We start from the raw sequence: 23,409 nt of genomic DNA on the forward strand, positions 1-23,409 counted from the left end.
AGTGTAGCACAGATTTGAATTCTTTACATTTTCTTATTTTTGGGGAGAGATGAAGTGGAGAAGAATTCAATCCGGGAAAGATTTCAGAAACCTTGGGGCCTTTGTGTGATGACACAGAAGTGTCTTGGAATAGCTGGAATCATATCCTGCTGAGCCTTCTCGCTGACCTCATGGCCTCCTCTCCTGTTTCTGATAATGATTTTTCTCCCTTGTTTGAAGAAACACTGTCACTGTCTTGTCAAAGCAGTTTACCTTTCAAGAGGAAGTTAATTTCCTCATGTCCTTTCTCCATCACTCCTCATTATCTCCACAGCTATAATTAGAATCCAATTCCAGTATGTGTGGGAGACCAATTATGAAGTCAAACATGTAAGGAGAAGGCTTACCAAAGGATGTCAGGATTTTGCTCATTTAAGGCGATGGGGTACAGGGGAGAAATGGAGAACACAGGGAAAATGTGCCCTGGGAAATTTTATCATGTAGGGAGGAAGGTAAATTTAGATTTGATTTAATGTGTTGACGTTAATTCACTCATCAGAATTTTTGAAGGAATTTAATGTATGATTCTATGATTTATTTTGCCTGATTAATGAAAGCTAGACTAAAATTTTTTGAATGATGGTGATTTGTGAACACACCCTTGATGTAAGTTAGAGAAGGATGTATTGGACTTAAAAATAATTCAGAAATCTCTAGATTGGTGACACTACTGAAATATTTTTTAGTTGAAATGGGCTCTGAATTTAAGTAGAGATGATAAGATCCTAAGGCAGTATAGTTAAATAGCAGTTTAACACAAGAGAGTGCTGCATCTTTCTGCCCAGAACAAGAGCTTTTTTGGTGGTTGGTTGGTTGGCTTTTTTTGACAAGGACTTGCTCTGTGTCCTAGGCTGAACTAGGCTGGAGTGCAGTGACGTGATCATGGCTCACTACAACCCTGAACTTCCAGGCTCAAGTGATTCTCCGGCCTCAGCCTCTACAGTAGCTGGGACAACAGGTGTATGCCACCATGCCTGACTATTTTTTTTTTCTTAATTTTTGGTAGAGACATGGTCTCACTATGTTACCCAGGCTGGTCTGGAACTCGGGCTCAAGGGCTTTGGCCATCTCAGCCTCCCAAAGTGCTGGGATTGGGGGCATGAGTCCCGGTGCACGGCCAACCAAGAGCTCTTGAAGAAGGACTCTACATTAACTCCCCATCTGTAGCTTAAAATCTTCCTCCTGATTTTCTAGAAAAGAATCTGGCTTTATCAGAGTAACTACTAACTGAACAAAGGACAAACACCAATCATTTCGGTGACATTAGTTCTTAAAAAGTATTATTTTCTTAGAATCCACTTTGGTCACTTTATGGAGTGAAAACCTACGGACCAGAGCTGTGTAATAGAATTTCAATGCAAGTCACATATGTAATTTCAGTCCTAGTATACACATTAAAACGTACAAAAGAAACAGATAAATTAATTTCTACCCCAGAGGTGGGTGGAAAACCTCGGTAGGGGAATCGTAACACTGGCTTCCTGGATTTCAGAGCAAAGACAAGTTCTCGGTTTGCCTCTGGGAAATAACTGTTGATCCTGACAGATGGTACCTGACAAAGGCACACATAGGAGACCATTAAACCTGACATATCCATTAAGAGCTGGACATTATGTAACCAACCTAGTCACAAAATTGGTTTGATTCTTCCAAGAGTCAGTGAAAGTTGTATATGTGGCACTGAACGTATCCTGAAATCACATGTACGTTTCATGCGTAGATGGTTTATAATCCCAAAATACCATCTTGATAACTTGTCATATACTCCTTTCCCATGGTTTTATGTGATGCTTTCTATTACTAGTTGACTAAGAAGGAAATAATTCTGAGTTCGGTTTGCACAATATGCTGATACCATTTAAAAGTGAAACTCTGCAATCTCAGACCATGTGACACCTAAGTACTGTAGAGAAAGGAATCCTCTTAATAGATCTTAGACCAGAGAATCTTATCTACCCTGGTCCAGATAAGAGATGGGCTGAGCTAATGGTATATATTAATTCATGGTCTATTTAATAGGAGAGATAGCCTATTTATTGGGAGAACTGGTAAAATGAGGTTTTGGTAATATATATGCATACAAACCTCTGGGATAAATTCAGAAAACGTGTCCTCTGTGATTAGTCATTTATGTAGAGGAATATTTTATTACCAGGTGAGCAAGATGACCTGCTCTATGGATCATCAAATTTATATCTGATCAAGGAATTTTATAGAACAGGAAAAAGGGCAATGAACAAATAGAATGTTCTTGAAAGTATCTCATATCACAGAAACGGTGGGCCTCACAGAACAACGAGGGGTCCTCCTAATGACACTGTTATAATGAGAAAATGGGGAGAATTCCTGGAACTTCTACAAACAGTAGCTGCTCTGCAGAAGGCAGCGTATTTTCTAAGCTACTCATTAATATCCAGTACTATTTCCCACAAAGCTAAGCCACCTAGGACTGAAAAGTCAAGAGGTAAAATTGAGTGTTGTCTTCTCACTCTTATTTCTAAATGGTTTTTACTTTCTATATCCACACTCGGGATTGCTGGTTATAAACTGTATTAGCCAAGGAATGAATGCTTCTAATAGATGACCTGATTTTCCTTTTCTGGATTGAAGGTTGTAATTGCTTCCCAAATATTTTAAGCTCCAAATGACATGGGCAAAGAAAGGGGTCAGTGGTCTTGCTGGGTTATTAATTGTGACTTTAGTGGAGAAAGGTAAAGTAACACAGTAGGAGCAGGGAGGAGTAAGAATGGAACTGAGGGGATGTCTTATGTCCAGAAGTAACATATAAGACAACTGTAAACCTGTATAGGTAGGACTAATACAATCTCATATTTCTCAGAAATAAATACTACCATCCCATCTGGAAGAGAATTTCCAATTTCTGTGGTGCTGGCTTAAAACATACTGAAAATGGAATGGAAGGCAATTATAATTGTAAACACCAGCTATAGTTTTGCCACGAGCTAACCCCTCAAAATGATATATTATCTATTAGTATTTTATTCCTCTCTGTGACATGAATATACATATGTTTTAAAGTTAATTTTCATTTTCTTTATTTTTCTTTCCCAGTATTATTGCATATAGAATTTGTTTGTGGAGGTTAATTATAAATTTTGGTCTACAAATAACAGATTATCGAGACAGAATTACAAAAGAAGCAAAAGGAAAACAAGACATCATTTAAATATTCTTAACTTGCAACTGATAATTAAGAGATAAAGACTTGAATTGTCTTTTTGAGGAGAAAGTAGGAGTGTGTTTGGGGCTACATTACACAGAGTTGCACTAAGTTAATTAGGAGATTTTGACTTTTTTATTACTGAAGAAGGGCATATGCAGAGAGTAGAACAAGATCTAGAATATAATAATCATTCAAAAATATTTGTTGAATATAAATAAATGTTGAGCTGCCAGTGAGATTGATTGTGAGGTAATTTTAATTTGGAAAAATTTTTGGTATATTAGCATCTAAATCTCTTTCCTCTTTGAGAATACTTGCCCATTGTGTATGAGTCTTGGTGACAGGTTGGGCAGGCCCCTAATGAAACTTTCATTTTGATAATTCAAATTCAGTTTTTCATCAATAAAATTTAGTCATGTGATGTGCTTAATAAAATTGTTAAGTCCCTAGCAAGATTAACCGATTTGGGTTTTATTTCACAAATTCTGAAGATCAGGAACGATAGAGGGGTTATTACTCCTTGGCCAGCTGACTTTAAGGATGAATAAGGAATACCATAAAAAGTTTTAGGCCAATGAATTCAAAGATTGAATGAAGTTAAAAGAATTCTTGAAATACACAACTTACTAAAACTGGTACAAGAGGAAATGGAAACTTTGAGAAAGAAATGGAATTATACATTTTTAAGTTTTCCATGAAGAGAATTCCAGGTCCATATGGTTGCTCTGGTGAATTCTGGCAAGTTTTAACAAAGAGTTTATTCTAGTTTGATAGAAACTTTTTCAAAGTCCAACAAAGATAATCTTTGACAAAAGTTGTATTAGGTTTCCAGGTTGTTTGCTGTACTGTATATTGAGGCAATTATTTTTAAAAATTACTCTGCTTTTTTTCTTTAAAACAAAAACTGTTGCCATCTTTAAGTGAATGAGTATCCAGTATTTAGCTCCTACTTATAAGTGAAAACGTGCAGTATTTTGGTTTTCTGTTGCTGTGTTAATTCACCCAGAAGATACTTTTTTTCTTAAAACTTTCCTGAAACTAAAGAGAGCTGGCCCTGTCTTAGTTTTTTTCCTTCTAGTGCAAGCACACATTCATTGCTTTCTTAAAAAAAAAAAAACTTCTCTTCCTTATTCCATCCACTTGAACCATCTTTCCAAGCTGCCCATTTACTCCAACAACTTTAGAATGATCACTCCCAAATGTCTCCACCAAGTCTTACATTTTTCATCTGGTTTTTAAACACATACCCTATCTGCTTTTAAGACACTTCCATAAATGTGTCTTTTTAAAACTTTAACTGAAAAGAACTAATTACTTAATTTATTGATTCAGTAAAAATTTACCAGGTGTTTACTATATTAAGACTCCTTACAAGGAGATAAGAAAATGAAAGTATATCACTGAAGGACACGTATTAAAGTAGTTAAAGTGAGATAAGTATTGCAACTGGAAAAATACAGCAGTACATCACAAAATGAATTTCTCAACTTATTTTCTTATCTTTTTAATGTCATTGATGCCACCATTCAAACCTATTAAAACTGAATTTGTATGAGTGTCACTTTGCTTTTTATTCTACTTTATACCCAATTATTACTAAATCCTTTCAATTCTTCCTTTTTAATGACTTAAGTTTCTCTGTTTTCCTATAAACATTTACAAATTTTGCTATAATGTAAACATATTTTATTTGTAATATGTTGTTAAATTAGCACATACTTAATATAAAAATTTTCAGCAGTCACTAGTATGAAAAGTGAAATTTGTCTCTAACACTCAATCTGTGAGTTACTGTTATTTTATTTTTCTAGTTAATTTTAATGTTTAATGAAATCTATTTATTTATATATACATGAAAATCTGCTATACCTACTGTTTTTATTTGCTTTTTTTAACCCAAAAATTTGTGTATAGTAGATATGTGACTACATCTAAATATATCTTATTTGGTTTAAAAGTTATAGTTACATTTTGTGTTTATTATATTTAAATAAAATATATTTAGCCCATCTCTGATAGATATTGATATTTCCAATATTGCAAAGTTACAAATAATCAATATCCTTTTTTTTACATTTTTGTTTATTTGATTTTGATTCTATAGGATAGTTTTCTAGAAATAGAAGACGAAAATAATTATATATTGAAAATGTTGAGTATCTTGCCCTATATAATTCAAAACTCTTGTGCAGTTTTCTTACAAAGCATGTATAACATTCCATATTTTCCACTGTCCTATCCATCACACATACTATAATCTTTGAACGCTTTCCCATCCTGAGAAAAAAGATGAACTATTATTGCTTTAATTTGCAGTTTAGTTGATCATCAGTAGTCTGAGTTTCTTTTCATGTGTTTTATGAGCAAATACAAGTCCTTTTGTGAACTCAATAATGTAAACTTGATTAAGCAGTAATTGGGTACTGCATGTGCAAATTTACAAATCATAAAGCTAAGAATCTGTACTAATTCTCTAAAGCAGCTATCCTCTGGCAAGATTGGAGGCATTATGTATCAAAATTACCTTAGTTTTCCACATATGCTATGCCAGACTTTCTTCATCTTCCTAGTATCTTCTCTGCAGCCCAAGCTACCCCATATTCATGAAAGCAGCAGTCAAGCATTAGGGGTAATACCATACCCATATATCATATTTTCTCTTCATATAATGAGAAAATGCCTTTCCCCTTAGTTTTATTAAGAGATTAGGGATTTTATGAAAATCTGTTGTCTGCTTTGTGTTTTCTGCCCAAAGTTCACTAATACCTCTGGATCATCGCCTGACCATCACCCATCAAAGCACATCCCAGATCCTTCCTTGGTTCTTTCTCTGCTTTACCTTCACTCCTTTCCCTTCTCCTTGGTTTTATCTGCTTTTTTCTTTTCTTTTCTGTGAAACTCCCCTAGATTGGTCCAGTCTATAAGCATTTTTCCCTCTATATTTTTATAGAACATTTGGTTTCACCTGCTGCCTTGGGACATTTTTCATCTTTTTATATTGAATGGTATTTTTTTCCTGTATTATTAGTGATCTTTAGAATGTTTAATGCTCAACTCCTAAATATTTTCCATTTTTTCAAAAGCAGATTGTCTATTATGTTTCATAAAACACTGTCATATCCTCAACAACCATAACTAACCCTTTAATGAGAACAGAATTATAATCCTCAACCTTTCCTTAAAAACCTATTGCTAACTGCTCAATTGAACAGCTTGGTCCATCTACTTCCCATTTAGCTCGATATTTGCAGTTTTTGCCACGGTAGTATTTTCCTCCCATTTTTTTCTACTGGGATTGAATTAGGCCTTCATGTTACAGAGAGATGCAGAGAAGCATGATCAATTAATATGCTTCATCTCCTCGGCCAGGATAAAAGCCGTTTGTATATAAATCAATGGTTCCTGGTACTATTGTCTTCTCTGAATTCTTCTGAAAGAGATACTGAGAAAGATATTCATAGGACCTGAAAATAAGAGGTTAGAAAGATGTGTGTCTTGTCACGGGCTTACCTTCTCACCATATGCAAATAGCTTCACTAAGAGATGGAGCGGTGGAGTCTGATGATAGCATTTGAGCCCTAGATCTCGCACCTTATTTATATGAAGCAATAACATTTTTTTGTTTATAAAGTAACTTTAAATGGGTTTCATCCACTCAGATTTAACAAAATTCTGCCAATACATCTTCTCTCTTTCATATGTCTTAAATAACATTTTCTCTAGTGGTTTGTGTATTTCCAAGGCATATACTTCTTCGTGAGCACCTCTCACTATAAAACAAACAATCAAAAGCTCACTCTGGACTACACCATCCTCTCTTTCCTCCCCTCTCCACTAAAGCTTCTTGAAAACATGTTGAGAGCTCACTGTGCACTTTCTGCTCCCCATCCACAGTAATGCTGACTTGGCTTCCATCTCTTCCACTACTTTGAAAGTGCTATCACTGAAATCGCTAATGCTTTCACAAGGATGAAGCCATTAATTATTTTTCTGCATTATTTATTGTTTCTGCTACATTTGGTATTGCATATTCTCTCATTCACACACCCAGCTTTCCTCTTACCTCCTCTGATATTGTTTTATTCTGGTTTTATTTCAAATCTTTTACTGGTTTATCCTACTCTCCTGGACTTGTCTACCTAACATTTTGAAATTTTCAAAGATTTGTTCACAAATCTTTCAATATTTTTACTCTATATATTTGCCTTATTTAAACCCTTAACTTTAATATATATTTACCTGTTAAATATTTGCAAATTGAGAATTCTAGTTTCCAGTAATAGTGGGCTAGATGATTCAGATCAGCTAATGTATTCCTCTGAAAGCCTATAAAAATGCTCAAAATAATAAAAATTGCCTTTCTTAAATAATCAAGGTCCTGATGACATTATAGTCAAAGTCCTGATGATCATAAGTCTCACAGAAGATCTGAGGAGAAAATAAAACAGGAGTTCAAAAAAGTAAGCAGAACACAAAAACCGCTATTCTATTAAGAACATTAAACATTTATGCGATGGCTTTATCCAGAATAGGATGTATAAACCAAGGCAAAGGGTCCATATAAGATGGGAATCTAATAGAGACATCCCCCACTAACACCTGGGAACTCATAGGGATGAACCAGGAAGAAACCAGCACTATGTGGCCTGGCGGCTATCTGGGTAGGTCATGGAGTCTCAAGTTAGAATTTGAGACCCCAGCACACCCACACGTGTATTTCACAGAAATACCTAAGAAACCTCTCTGAAGATATTTTCCTTATCCTAGACCTTACGTTATTCCTATATATAAGTTTTCAAATATACTGAGCTGCACAGGTCAAAGATCACTACCAAACAAGCACACAAACAATCAAAGCTACATGAGTGAAACGCTATGGAAACAAGACAGCAGAATAGGCCCACTAAGTGTTCAGATATCAGTGCCATCGGGTATAGATTATAAAACGATTATGCTTGATGTGTTTAAAAAATAAAATATACATTCAAAGTTATCTGCAGGAAAATGAAAGCTATAGAAAGGACAAGTTATATTTGGAAAAGAAACAAAGAAAACACCTATGAATTAAAGATGAAATAATAACCAAAATTAAATACTTGCTGGACAGGTTTAATGGCAGATTGAATGGATGATTTGATCGTTACAACCTTGACCAGAAGAAATTATCCAGAATATAGTACCAAATGCCTGCAAATGTGTACCTGTAATCCAGGCCAATATGTCCAATTGCTTTTCTAAGTGCACTCACTTGGGTATCCCCAAAGCATTTCAAATCAGTACACCCAAAATTGAACTCATTCTTTTTAAAGTCTCCACATCTGATTCTTTACTCTCCAGATATAATCCTTCCAATTTATTCCCTCTCTTGGTGTTTTGGACCAGCAATCTGGGCTGTATCCTTGTTATTTCCACTTCACTACTGTCACAGTACTGAGAGGCAGGGCCTTTGGGAACTGATGGTCATGAGTCCTCTGCCCTCCTCAATGAGATTAGTGCTATGATTAAAAAAAAAACAAAAAGGTTGAAGGAAGTGAGTGCTCTACTCTACTTTGCCCTTCTGCCTTCCACCATGTGAGGATGGAGCAACAAAGCGTCATCTTGGAAGAAGAGCGTGGGTGAGCCTTCGCCAGATGCCAAACCGGCCAGTGCTTCCATAGTGGACTTCCCAGTCTCCAGACCAAGAGAAAGAAATTTTCATTCTTTATAAATTGCCCAGCAGAAGGTATTTTATGATAGCAGCAGAGAGAGACTAAGACAAGGAGGAAAATTCTCAAGGAAAGATTCAGCATTTAAGTACGAGAATGATCTTTCATCTAATTACCCCTGCCATATGCATTTTTAGACCCAGAAATGCTAGATATGTTCTAAGTTTCAGAAGACAATCTGTCACTTATCAACTTTTCATATTTATGGGATTTTAGGGAAAAGGAAGCAAATGCCTAAGTATGCAAAGTGAGAGTTTTTTAGTTGTTATGGGCTGATCGTGTCTCCCCAAAATTCGTATGCTGAAATCCTAACCTCTGGTACCTCAGAATATGACTATATTTAGAGATAAAGGCTTGAAAGAGGTAATTGAAGTCAAATAAGGTCATTAGGGTGGGCCCTAATTTGATGTCACTGTGTCATAAGAAGAGAAACAGACAAAGAGAAGGCTTTGAGAAGATATACAAGGAGAACGTGGCTATCTACAAACGAAAGAGAGAGGCCTCAGGAGAAACCAAACCTGCTGACATTCTGATCTTGTACTTCTGGCCTCCAAAGTGTGAGAAAATAAATTTCTGTTTTTAAGCCACCCCATATGGGGTACTTTGTTACAGCATCCCTAGAAAACAAATACACTTGCCCAGAAAACGACATTATTCAAAGGAAAGTTGAAATTTTCCTTAAAGACCTTGAAGCTCTTCTGTTGAGCCAGTTTGCCTGAGCTTACTCTTTGCTACGTTTGCTACAAATGAGAGTCCTAGGGGCCACTGAACAGAAAAGCGTTAGTCTCTGCCCTTACCAGAGTTACATGAAACACACTTTTAAATAAAGGAGAAATTATGTGTATGTATATGTAAAAATAACATTATATTTATATTATTTTAATATAACATACTCTAATAAATATTTGATTATTTTATTAAAATATATATTTTAATATATTATATGTAAATATATAATATATTTCTAAATAATGTGTTATTTTAATATAATATATATTTTAATAAATAGAATATATATCACTTATTTATCTTACATATATGAATCTAATGATGTTTTTGAATTTTTCTGATTATTGTATAAGAAAATAAAGCTTTGTGTTCATATTTTTTTCTCATTTAAAAATTTTTATTTTTATTTTATATGGATACGCAATCGTTGTATATATTATGGGGTACATGTGATATTTTTATATAAGCATGCAACATGTAATGATCAAATCAGAGTAATTGGGATATACATCACCTTAAATATTTATCATTTGTGTTAGAAATGTTCCAATTTCACTCTTCTAATTATGTTAAAATATACAATACATTATAGTTGACTTTAGGCATCCTATTGTGCTATTGAATACCCAATATTATTCCCTCAAATTATACGTTTGTACCCATTAACCAACCTATTTTTGTCCCCCTCTCCCCATTACGCTTCCCGGTCTTGGGGAACCATTATTCTACTCTCTATTTCCATGAGATTAATTTTTCTATCTATCACTTATGAATGAGAATATGTGATATTTGTCTTTCTATGCCTGGCTTATTTGGCTTAACATATGTCCTCTAGTTTCCATCCATTTTGCTGCAAATTATATCCATTTGTTGCAAATTTGCATTTGTTGCAAATGCAAATTCTTTGTGGCTGAATAACATTCCATTGGATATATGTACCACATTTTCTTTATGCATTCATCCACTGATGGAAAATGAGGTTAATTCCATATCATGGCTGTTGTGAATACTGCTGTAATGAATATGGGAGTGCAAATATCGCTTCGATATACTGATGTCTTTTCTTTTGGATACATACCTACCAGTGGGATTGCTGAATCATATGGTATTTCTATTTTTAGCTTTTTGGGGAATCTCCATATTGTTTTCCATAGTGATTGAGCTAATTTACATTCCCACCAACAGTGCGTGAGCATTTTCCTTTCTCCACGTCCTCATCAGTATCAGTTATTTTTTTATCTTTTTGATAAAAGCCACTTTAACTGGCTGAGATGATATCTCATGGTGGATTTGATTTGTGATTCTCTGATGACTAGTTGAGCATTTTTTCATATACCTGTTGGCCATTTGTATATCTTCTTTTGAAAAATATTTATTCAGATCTTTTGCCCATTTATAATTGGTTATTTGTGGGTTTTTTGATATTGAGTTGTTTGAGCTCTTGTTTGGCTATTACTCCCGTGTCAGTTGAGTAGTTTGCAAATATTTTCTCCCATTCTGCAGGTTGTCTCTTCACTTTGTTGATTGTTTCCTTTGCTATGCAAAGCTTTTGAGCTTGATCTGATCCCATTTGTTCATTTTTGCTTTTCTGTACTTTATTTTTGAGGTCTCACTTGAGAAGTCTTTGCTAAGTCTAATGTCTTGTTTTCTCCAGTAGTTTTACAGTTTCAGGTCTTATATTTAAATATTTAATTCACTTTGATTTTATTTTTCTATATAGTAAGAGATAAGGGTCCAGTTTTATCCTTCTGCATATAGATATCCAGTTTTCTCAGCCCTATTTATACAAGAGACTGTACTTTTCTCAATGTATGTTATTGGTATTTTTGTAAAAAATGAGTCGACTGTAAATGTGCAGATTTATTCCTGGGTTCTCTATTCTGTTCCATTGTCCTATATATCTGTTTTGATTCTGGTACCATGCTGTTTTGGTTACTATAGTGTTGTAATATAATGTGAAGTCAGGTAATGTGATGCCTCTAGTTTTGTTCTTTTTGCTCAAGATTACTTTGGCTATTCTTGGTCTATTGTGGTTTCACATAAATATGTGGGGTTATTTTCTCAGTATCTGTGAAGAATATTATTGATATTTTGATAGGGAGTGCATTAAAGCAATCTCAAAGATTGCATTGGGTAGTATGGACATTTTAACAATATTAGTTATTCTAATTCATGAACATGGAATATCTTTCCATTTTGGTGTCCTTTTCAATTGCATTTATTAATTGTTTTATACTTCTCATTATAAGGATTTTTCATAGTTTTGGTTGTTTATTCTTCAGTATTCTATTTTATTTGTAGCTATTGTAAACGAGGTTACATTTTTGGTTTCTTTTTTCGGATTGTTCACTGTTGGCATACAGAAATGCTATTGATTTTTATAGGTTGATTTTGTATCTGCAACTTTATTGAATTTGTTTACCAGTTCTAATAGGATTTTTGGTGGAACATTTAGGCTTTTATATCTGTAAAATTATATCATTTCCAAGTAAGGTCAATTTGACTTCTCCCCTTCCAATTGGGTTGCCCTTTATTTCTTTGTCTTGTCTGGTTGCTTTAGCTAGGACTTCAGTACTATGTTGAATAAGAGTGGTGAAAGCTTTGTTTTGTTTCAGATCTTAGAGGAAAAGCTTTCAGTTTTTTCCCATTAAGTATGATGCTAGCTATGGGTTTCATTTTAGTCTTAATTAGTAATAAGGGTTTAAACTATTTTTAGTCATTATTCACCAGCATTTTTGCTCTTTTGAAACAGCATTTAAATTAGGCTTGTTTGGTTGAAAAGGCAGGAACACACCTTTGAAAAGAAAAGAATTAATTCTAATGTCATAAAGACTGGAACTAGAAATATTTAGAGACAATAAAATTTTACCAATTTCTCTGCCTAATCCTGATTTCTCTACAAATTTCTTATGCTTAGTTTTTCTTCATAAATTTCATTCACAAGTGATTTTGGTTTTCTGTGGTTTCTTTTCACTTTATTTAAAAAAATTCAAACACACATAAAAATAAAGCTAATTGTATGACAAACTTCCATTTACCATCACCTAGCTTCAACAATTATCGACTTTGCCAATACTGTTTCACATTCCCCTTATTTTATGTATGTATATATGTGCATATGTTTTTCTGTATTATTTAAAAGCTAATCACAGTTATCATGTATGGCTCAGAACTTCTCTCTTGACATAACATTCATGTCATTATGAACACTTGGTAATTAATAGTAGTTCATTAATATCATGTAATACCTAGTTAACTTAAATCACCAAGTGTATCAGAGAGGCTTTTGAGTTTGCTGATTTTTGCCTCATAGAGTTATTTTTCTCCTCCTTTCTCATTAATTTCTGTAGATTGATAGTAGAGCTACAGGCTTGATATATGGGCAAGAATTCACTGTGGGTGATCTTTTAGCATTACATCATTAAGATAATGATAAATGGTTGTAGCACTTATTTACATATTATTTTCACATGACAATGTATTATTTTCGAATGGTAACTTGAACTTCCTTCTGTCTTTAATTGTAGAAATTCTATGAATAAGAAATTTACTACGTTAACCATTTGGCTTTCTGCATTCAAACATAAGGGAAAATAAGCAATGAGTCAATGCTCTAGCAAATTCAGTGGTGTCCAGTGATTTTTTTTTTTTTTTTGGTATAACTATGTTATGAACATTTATATCTTGTATTTCTATTTGTCATAGTCACTATTGTTTCTTTCTGCTGTTTAAATTGTCCAACGTTTGGGAAGGGCTCTGTCAAATTATTTTTGTCCTTTTGTCATAATCTGATTAGACTTTTAATGCTTTTTTGCTTTCTACGTAGCAGGATAGCATAGCCTCACCTTTTTGCCTCTAAATATTTTCAATTGGTATAGTAGGCTCTTAATATTTCTAAGAGAAATATCACTGATGTATTTTTTCTGATACTTGCTCAAATTTAAGGTTTCAAGTTTCACTTAAATTCTTTGATTTTATACTTACATACTTTTTTCTCTTTTGCTGATTACCTTGGTTCTTAACAATTTTGACAAAATCATTTTTTCCTACAACCTACCTATTGCAATAGGCCTACTAACTACAAGACTGTTCAATGGAGTTTAAGATCTTTTAGAGTTATTTTTATTAGACTACATTAATATTACTAGACTACGTTAATCTAGGTATATATAGAAAAATATTTTACTTATTTAAGCAATTTTTTTCTCTTTGTGATTTAAAACCATTGTTATTACATTAGATACACTGGCTCCCTCCCCCCTACAGTTTTGGGATTGTTTATATGGTTTAATTTTTGACATAAGTAAAATATTTACCTAGTTTCAATGTTAAAATAGTGAGTTATAATTCCATAAAACTTGCTTTTATCCTTGTTCTTCCACCTGTTTTTCCCTTTAGCTGCAGGTAACTTGATTATGTTTGTATCTTTCCATACTGATACTTAAAAATTTGGAAAATTAACTCACATTTTAGAAACAAACACTTTATATCTTGCTATATGCCTAAATAAATGCTGTAATTAGTGAATAGCAACATGTAAAAATAAAATTAGTTAATTTCAACAAATGACATTTAATGCCAATCAAGCTCTGAAAGAAGGAAAAAATCTAACCACAGAAACTTTAAAACAAAACAGAACGAACATAGAAACAAATAAATTCTTTCAAAATAAATTAAATTACCCAGTTAAATGTTAAACATTATCATATGATTTTTGGTAATAAATGTAACAAAATTATTATATATAAAATGTAACAAAAATAACAAGAATATAATAGGTACCATTTGATAAGTACTCTTTTCCTGAAAATTTTGAAATCATCCTATTTAGTACTCAGGACTCATCATGTTTATTTTAGTATGCTATTTTATAAGGGAAGAAAGTTAGTTTAAAAAGGCAAATTAACTGTTATTATGTCTTCCCCAAATTCACATGTTGTGAACCCCATTGTGACAGTATTTGGAGATAGGACCTTTATGGAGGTAAAGTTAAATGAGATCTTAAGGATGGGATCACCTGGCTTCTGATTTCATGTGGTTGCCGGGCTCTTTCTTGTGGTCCAGCTATATATGGAAATCTCGTTCTAGCAGGTGTCCTGGCCCCATATGGAGGCTGGGGCCTCTGCAGAGGCCTAACTTTTATGGTGACTTCTTTCTTCAGAAGGAGCTGGTTCTGTGAGAGCAGGTGTCTCAAGTCTCATGGGTTTCTCATAAGCTAGGAGTTTCTTGAGTTGGCCTGGCTCAGCAGGGCCATCTGCTTCAATGGGGTGTTTACATCCCATACCAGGGCGGCCTGGCTACCTTGGATGCTTATCTGAGGGCTTGATAAGGGGTCACAGTGTAAAGGCACTTTGGAGGCCTTTGTTTCTCCATGAGGAATCTTATGTTCTTTCTGTTGAGTGCTTTTCAGTTGGCTCTGGAAGTCTGAAAATTAGAAGATACTTTAAGGGGACACTTCCAAGAAGAAAGGCCTTAGAGGTTGCAAGTCTAGAGGCATGTACAAGGTCAACAGCTGTGGCTCTGATGCCAGTCCTCAGATGTGCGTCCAGGCAAGCAGTGGGAGAAAGTGTCCAGAAGATGCTATCTGCTAAAAAGCCTTTCAGGAAGCCAACTGCAGATCTGGAGACTTGTCAGCCTTAATCATGTGAACCAATTCCTTATAATAATTCTCTAGGTTCTGTTTCTCTGAAGAGTCATGAGTAATACACTTCCCTGGGGTTGCACAGCTACAAAGTGAAATAGGAGAGAAGCAAACTCTCATTCATCTGGCTCCAAATTTCATGCTCTTTTTTGAAGCAACTTTTATAAAACACTTATTAACTATGTAAATAATACAGATAGTAAATAGAAACATCAGAAGAACAGGTCAGAAATAATTAAAAAAGGAGAAATGTGCACAGGAGAATTAAGATATTAATACAGTTAAGTAGCACCATTTAGTTCTCAAGATTCTGTCAACCATTATTTGTTAGAATCTGAATTACTTTTTAAAAATTGGAAATATATTATCTCGCTACTGATTGGTACTTTGTTTCTGGTAATAAACCATCAAGGAAGAATAAAACCAGGTTTCTTCTTTGCATTTCTGAATTACTGGTTAATTATAAAACATTCCCTCCCAGATGTGATGATTGATTTTCTGAAGTTAAAATGATTTGCAATGCAGAAACTTGCAATCACATGAAAAACATAAACAATAAAAGCACTTACTTTAAAAAAAACTTCCTCGCTGGGCATGGTGGCTCACGCCTGTAATCCCAGCAATTTGGGAGGCCACGATGGGCAGATCACTTGAGATCAGGAGTTTGAGACCAGCCTGGCCAACATGCTGAAACCCTTCTCTACTAAAAATGCAAAACATAGCCGGGCGTGATGCAAAACATAGCCGGGTGTGGTGGTACGTGCTTGTAGTACCAGCTACTTGGGAGGCTGAGGCACGAGAATCACTTGAACCTGGAAGGTGGAGGTTACAGTGAGCCAAGGTGTGCCACTACACTCCAGCCTGGGTGAGAAAGCGTGATTCTGCCTAAAAAAAAAAAAAAAAAAAAAATCTAACAATACAGCAAATAAAGAGATTACAAATATTAATTGTATACATCATAATTTAGAAATTAAGTCCAGTATTTTCCACTTACTTACTTTAGTTTGTTTTATTTAATGCGAGGAATAGACATATGAAGAAATTTTATGCCTAGTCTTTCTGATTATAGATATGTCACCCTGCAAATACAAGGATTATATTTTATGTACATATCTTCCTTTCACAGGCTTATGACCCATGCAGGGTGACTTAGCAGTTTGATGTTGATTTAATACCTCAGTCAGCTAGCACCTACAAAAAAGTGAGTTATGAATATTAGGCATATATTTTAGAATCAATAAATAACTACTAAGCCTGTGCAAAAAAGTGGTAAGTACCTAGGCACTCTGCAAGGTAGTAATAGGCTAAAATGAACAAAAACAAAATCAAAGCAAAAAAATACAAGAACCTTTGGCCAAGAGAAAAATTGAAATTTGAGAAGACATTTCTTATCATAAACATGGCATAAGAATTTCACTTATCTTGAGTAGCACAACATAGTTAAATTTGGACTGAGGAATGTAAGTTACATTAGTCCAAAGGAAGGACGTGGTGTCCAACAAAAGGATAAGCCTCTTGGAAAAGAAGCTTTCTGTTCCACGCGTTTAGGTAGAAGCTCAGTAACTCTGCATCAAGGCGACTATATGAGGAATCCTTATGCCAGATGATTCAGTGAACCTTGAAAGTTTACTTCAGCTTGAAAGTTTACTTTATATGTGACATGATCCTATGTCATCATTTGAAGTCATTTACAGACAGAGGTCATTTGCAAACAGAGGTTTTCTGTCATTTATCAAGGTCACTGGGCCATATTGCTTTCCATTCTCGAGTGAATTGTTTTATTTAACTTAAAATATTTCATTCTGACAATGTCTTGTAGAATACAATTTTGTCCTTAACTTGGTTTATGATTGTTAGTATTTATTTAGCCTAAGTTTTCTGTTCCCTCCTTTCATCTCCTCTCCATCCCCTGCCTCCCTGGACCATCTGTCATTTCTTCCTTCCCAGGGAAAACACATTTTCATTTTACAGATATAAATACTGGGAGTAGAACTGGACTGTTGAAATTGAATGAGACAGATATTTTTAATAGCTGTTTCTATACCAGAGAAAGGATTCGGTCACTCTCCTTCTCCCTCTAGATGTTTCTTTCACTTAACTGACTTGATATTGTATATATATTTCATCTGAGGGAAAATTAGAAAGACCAGGAGACAGGGCAGAAATGATGCTGCTGCCAATTCATCTTTACTTGCACTTTTTTCATTGAGCCTGTCACGGGCTACTGGGAAAAAGAGACAAAGCTCCGGAGTGACAAATAGGCCCCGTGATTATTTTCAACAAGTCACACAAAAGTAGGACAAAATATCTTAATGTTTTCCTCTCTCCTTTCATCTTTCATTCAACAGAGGTTTGCTGTCATTTATAAAGGTCACTGGGCCTGTGAGGAGACAGGCAGAGAAAAAGTTTGGTCCATCCCTCAAGCAGACTTTTAAATAGTGACTATATTGAAATAACATAAAATAAGACCTTGAAACTAGAGTATGTCTGAGTCTTTTAGGGAAAAAGGTTTTATTAGGCTACCCACCGTCTTCTGTCTACCCAGTGTTATTGGGAGCATCAGATAATAGAGCATTTTCGTGTGGAAAGAATGGGAATGTGAAAAACATATTTTTTTCTTGTTTCTCTGTAGAAATAGTTGATTGGTTTCAGACAAGAAGTCCTGAAGAAAAAAAAAATCATATGGAACACTCTTTGGCACTTAATGTGTGTACTGATTTATTTAGTAACTTTTTCTTCCTCTTGGGAAGCATTGTGAAGTAATACACTCCTCAAACTGTAAATGTGACTGAAGCTACATGAATAAAAGATAGACTGAAATGAGTATCTATAGCCACTTAGCTACAGCCACTTTAGGCTTAGAAGCGGGCATCGTGCCTGAAGGATTTATACTAATTGAGGACTTTTAGAACATGAATTGGATGCGGCGCCTCCAATTTACTCCTGAGATAAGCCAGGACTGTACTTTTACTGGAAAACTTGTCATGATAAATTCTTACCTGACGACACGATGCAGCGGTGACAAGGGGAAACACTAATGACTCCTTACTGAATGCCTGCTCCATGAAAGGCACTAAGGGGGATGGGAGTCAGAAAACTCTTCAAGGAACTCCTAGCCATTAATATTACTTTAGTCATCATCTTACTCGATACGGCAGCATTTGAAACAAGTCTGTACTCCTTGTCGTTGCAAACTCTTCATCAACTTCCAACACAACCCTCTTTATCTCCTATTTTACCAGCTGCTCTTTGTCAGTCTCTTTATTACTTGTTCTTCCTCTGAATTTTGGAGCACTCTAGGATCATTTTTGGGATCTTGTTCTCATTAGACTGTCAGCCCATGGGAGATCTCACAGATTCATTGCTTTAAGGGCCTTCTGCCTTCTGACATCTCCCGTATTGTCATCTCTGCCTGGAACCCCACCAGAAGCGTGACTAATCCTCATTCCCATTTAGATGTGATAGGAATCCATCAGTAAACAATTTTAAAACAGAGTGACTATTTTTCCCAACGTAACAGTCCTTCTTTCAGGCTTTCCTATATCTTTTAATCGACACTTCATTGTGCTCATTTCCCAAGGAAAAACCTGAAATTCATCTTTGAAACTTTTTTACCACCCACTCTAATTCAACTCACAAGATAAGCCTGTAAGCTCTGCTTTCAATATTATATTGAAAATCCTAGTATTTGTCTCCTCCTTCTACCTCCAGTACTGCCATTAGTTTAGGTCTTTATCTGTTCTAACCTGGTGATGAGCATGGCTGGGTTTCTCACATTCCTCAGATCTCAGCCTAGATATTTCCCCTCCCTTTTCATTATTAGCAAACTGTTTGTTGCTGTTTATATACATGGAGCTTAGTTAATACAATTTTGGGAAAATATACTTCTATTTTGTTTTATTTTATTTTGTTACTGTTACTATAAGACCCATGCGGGTATCCACGTAATTTCTCTCGTTCACACTGGGTTTCCAGCACCCAAAGTTGGTCTCAAAGTATTTACTGAAGATTGTGAATAAGTGAGTGATCTAATGAGGATTTTTAGAACTATCGACTACTTGCTTCATAGACTGAGCCATGGGTACAGCTGTCAAATAAGATAGAATGTTTAATGTATCCTTTTGATGTAGGTCTGCCTTCTTTTAAATGCGCATATGTAGAGGAAGAAGCAGAGCATTCTAAGAATGAATGTGGAGAAAACGGGAGCTGAGTCATTGGGGCAGGGAAGGCAAAGATATATGAGGACAGCAGATCGACAGACAATTAAAGTGTTTTAAGGAGAGGAAATTAATGTCAGAAATGTAGGTCAGGGCCAAGTCATGGATAGCCTTAAAAATCACCAAGTACACATTTTATCATCTCAGCAGGAAGGGGCCTAGGAAAACTTTTAAGCAGAGCACATTATGAAAGTCATATTTTAAGAAATTTAATCTGGCAATATTGGAGGAAATGAGTCTGCCTTCAGCCAAACAAGCCAGCTAGCTAGGTCATAGTGGGGTGGGAGGTAGAAAAATACGAATGTACGTATAAGCAGAGTGATGCAATAGGCATTTCCAAGTAACAACACGTGTGCTTATCTAATAGGTTTTATATAACAGCTGGATGCAGGAAATAGGAAAGGAAAGTGGTAATGCTTACAGTGAAATTTTTAACACCTGGAGTTGGCAGACTGGCAGTGCAATGAACGGAAGACAGCAAGTGTACAGGCAGTGAAGCCTGAATGTGAGTTCTAGCTTTCAATGTGCTGAACTTCAGGTAATCATAGCAACGAAGAACGTCCAGGTGGCAGTGAATAATAAAACTCTGGCCTAGAAGATGTAAATTTATTTGACTTGATATTTACTATTGATTATACAAAATTTCTTGTAGCGTTTTTGATGTAATGTCATGACTCTGGTAGGAGTCATGTACCATAGGTTTTCAATAGAAATAATACTTTAAATATTGAGAATAAGTGAGTTTTCTAAAGCAAGTCTTATACAGAGAATAAAAATTTGAATTATGAGACCAATTTGTGACATGCTGAGTCAGTGTGTGTAACTGAACATAAAAACAGAATGAGAAAAAAGAGTGGTCAAGCAGAAATCACAAAAGAGAAAAGGAGAAAAGAAATGGTTTGTGTAATGACACAAAAAAATCAGAAGGAAAGTTTTTCAAGAAAGGAATCATGAAAACTACCAAATGGCTAAACAATGAAAAACAATAAAGACTTTTCAAAAAGTATTTCTATTTGGTGACCATGAGATCAATATCAATATTTCCTTTATTTTCTATGTTAGAGGAAGTTGGCTTAATATGCTCTCAACATGTGAATGGGTTTTGACAAAACAAATGCAGTTGACACAATAACATTTGCAAGATAAATTTGTCAGCAAAAAAGAACAGAACTAATTTCAGAGCGACTTATCCAAATTTTAGAAATGAAAAAAACATAGATTACTTATTAATTTAATCTTCATCATTGCTGATGTTCTTTGGCTCTGTGTCTCCACCCAAATCTCATGTCAAATTGTAATCCCCATGTGTTGGAAGACAGACCTGGTGGGAGGTGATTAGATCATGGGGGCACATTTCTGTTTGCTATTCTTGTGATGGTGAGTTCTCACGAGATCTGGTTGTTTAAAAGTGTGTAGCACTTACCCCTTTGCTCTCTCTTCCTCCTGCTTGACCATGGTACATGTGCTTGCTTCCCCCTTGCCTTCCGCCATGATTGTAAGTTTCCTGAGGCCTCCTAATCATGCTTCCTGTACAGCCTGCAGAACTGTGAGTCAATTAAACTTCTTTTCTTTATATATTACTCAGTCTCAAGTAGTTATTTATGGCAGTGTGAGGATAGACTAATACAGTTGCCTAACAAACACACCAATATATCTGACCTAGAAGCTGTAAATTTATTTGACTTGATGTTTACTATTGATTATACAAATTTTCTTGTAGTGTTTTTGATGTAATGTCACATTATTGGTATTTGACAGTTATAAAATTATATATAAATTTATAAATAACTGACAAAGTACAATTTTTTTAATAAAGATAATCCCCAAAATTGTTTTCTTTTTTCTTGGCCCTTCTTTTCTTTACCATTTTTGTGTCTAACCTAGCTTTCTTGTTTCAACATTCTTTTTCCACAACTGAATATAAAATATAACTTTTAAGAATTTCCATTTGAACTGAATTTATTTCTCTGTCATATTCTCATTACTGAGTTAAATAAAAGATGCCATATCCTCACTATTCATTTGTTTGAGAATTATGTTTTAAAAATTTGAAAATTATACTTTAACGGTGGCAAGGTTTTTATTTTAATTTCATTTTGTTGTTGTTGTTCTTATTGTTGTTTTAAGACTGGAAGACCTTTGCACATTTATATATAAAGGTAAAAAGTGAAGAGATAACAGGAGGTTCTATCTGGAAGTGAGACTGCCCTGACATCTAATAACTAGCAAGAATGTGAGTTATACTCTATTATTAGGTATAAGAGATAGATGGTCCAAGAACAAGAAAGTCCAGAAAAATGCATACTCTAGTTTAAAGTCAAGAAAAACAAGCAATTTAGATAAGTCCAGGGGCATACAGTCTTCTTCAGTACAGTGGCCCCTGCAAGCCTTTGGAGGTGAAAGCATGCTGGATCAAGAAAGAGGTACACAGGGATGGTAAAGGGATCCATACAAAATTAGGATTAGAATACAAAATTAGACCAGAGATTTGTAAAACATGGGGTAGGCATTCACATAAAATAATATAACCATTTAAAGTACTTGATATTACCTGTCTCCTGGCTTTTTACTCTTCTTTATTAGTGTTTCAGATTCTTTGGACAGAGAAAAGTCAAGAAGAAAGCACAAAGATAATGGAGTAAGCTCATAGAAGAACCCAGAAAAGATAAGATAAAAATTTTAGTGTGAAGTTCTTTCTCTGCATCAAAGGTCTAAAGGGAATAAGTCAGTTAGCCTTACGCATAGACTTGAGTTTCTTCAGCTATCCAATAAGGGCATTGACATTGCTATAGTACTTTTTAACCTGTAAATTTATTTAATTTATTATCTTAACATGAGGGTAAGAATTTAAGTATGCTTATGTTTACCCATTCAACAAATATATGTGTTATATCTATTATTTTATGCACTTTAAGAAATATAACATGATATAAAGGAAGTCCCCAAAATTTCAAAAATCTATTTTTATAGATGAGAGACTTTATGCATGTCCTATGTATGAACTGTTTTATCAGTAAATTATAGGTTGTGATCCACTTTGTTCAAGCAGTGATTGGAGAGTAGAGCATTGTGGGTAAAATGTGACAATGTTCCTATGTTGAAAGTGCTCTTCTATTATCTAGACTGACACAAAACAATGCTGGAACATGGTAGGCATTCTATACACATCTGCTCAACAAATAATTGCCTCCATGAACAAATGGATGAATAAAATTAGGAGCAAATTTTTGTGTGTGTAGCCTTTATTCCTAGTTGAGACATAAAATGGATAAGCAATAAAGAAGCAAGATAACGGCAGATTATGTTAAGTGCCATGAAAGAAATAAATAGGTTGTTGAGTTAAAATAACAAGAGGAGACATTGTCCCCCCAATTTCTACCACCCTCCTTTCACTACCACCAACAATGACGTATGGCCAGAAACCCAAGCAGCTGGGGTTTCATAAATAACTCCTATTTTAGTCAGTTATTGGCTGAGGGCCCCAGAGGTGGCTGCAACACATATAAACTCCTAGGCAATTCTAGGTCTTTTAGCCTGTGGACAAAGCAGGCCTTCAGTCCAAGAGCTACACTCTTCTTCAGTACAGTGGCCCCTGCAAGCCTTTGGAGGTGAAAGCATGCTGAATCAAGGAAGAGGTACACAGAGATGGTAAAGGGATCCAAAGGAATCTGGGTTGATAGTTTCTATTAAAATGGACAAACTTCTCTATAAGTATCCTTATTGTGAGCAAATGCTCAGAAAATCCTAGTGACTTTGTGAGTTATTTCTGAGTGACTTTAACACTGTCTTTTGAATTGAATCACCAACACAAGATCCCAGATATTTAATCTAATCATGAGATGAAAATGATATATTCTTTTCTCTGTCATAACTTCATTATTGCTATTCTGCACT

The 23,409-nt window shown here is 34.8% G+C and overlaps 1 pseudogene; it reads left to right on the forward strand.

The window, feature by feature from the left end:
* The first annotated feature begins 419 nt into the window (after positions 1-419).
* Positions 420-23,409, forward strand: part of LOC112621734 — a 129,825-nt pseudogene continuing 106,835 nt past the window's right edge.

The sequence above is a fragment of the Theropithecus gelada genome, chromosome 3, assembly GCF_003255815.1.
Source record: "Theropithecus gelada isolate Dixy chromosome 3, Tgel_1.0, whole genome shotgun sequence".
In the NCBI taxonomy this organism is placed as follows: Eukaryota; Metazoa; Chordata; class Mammalia; order Primates; family Cercopithecidae; genus Theropithecus; species Theropithecus gelada.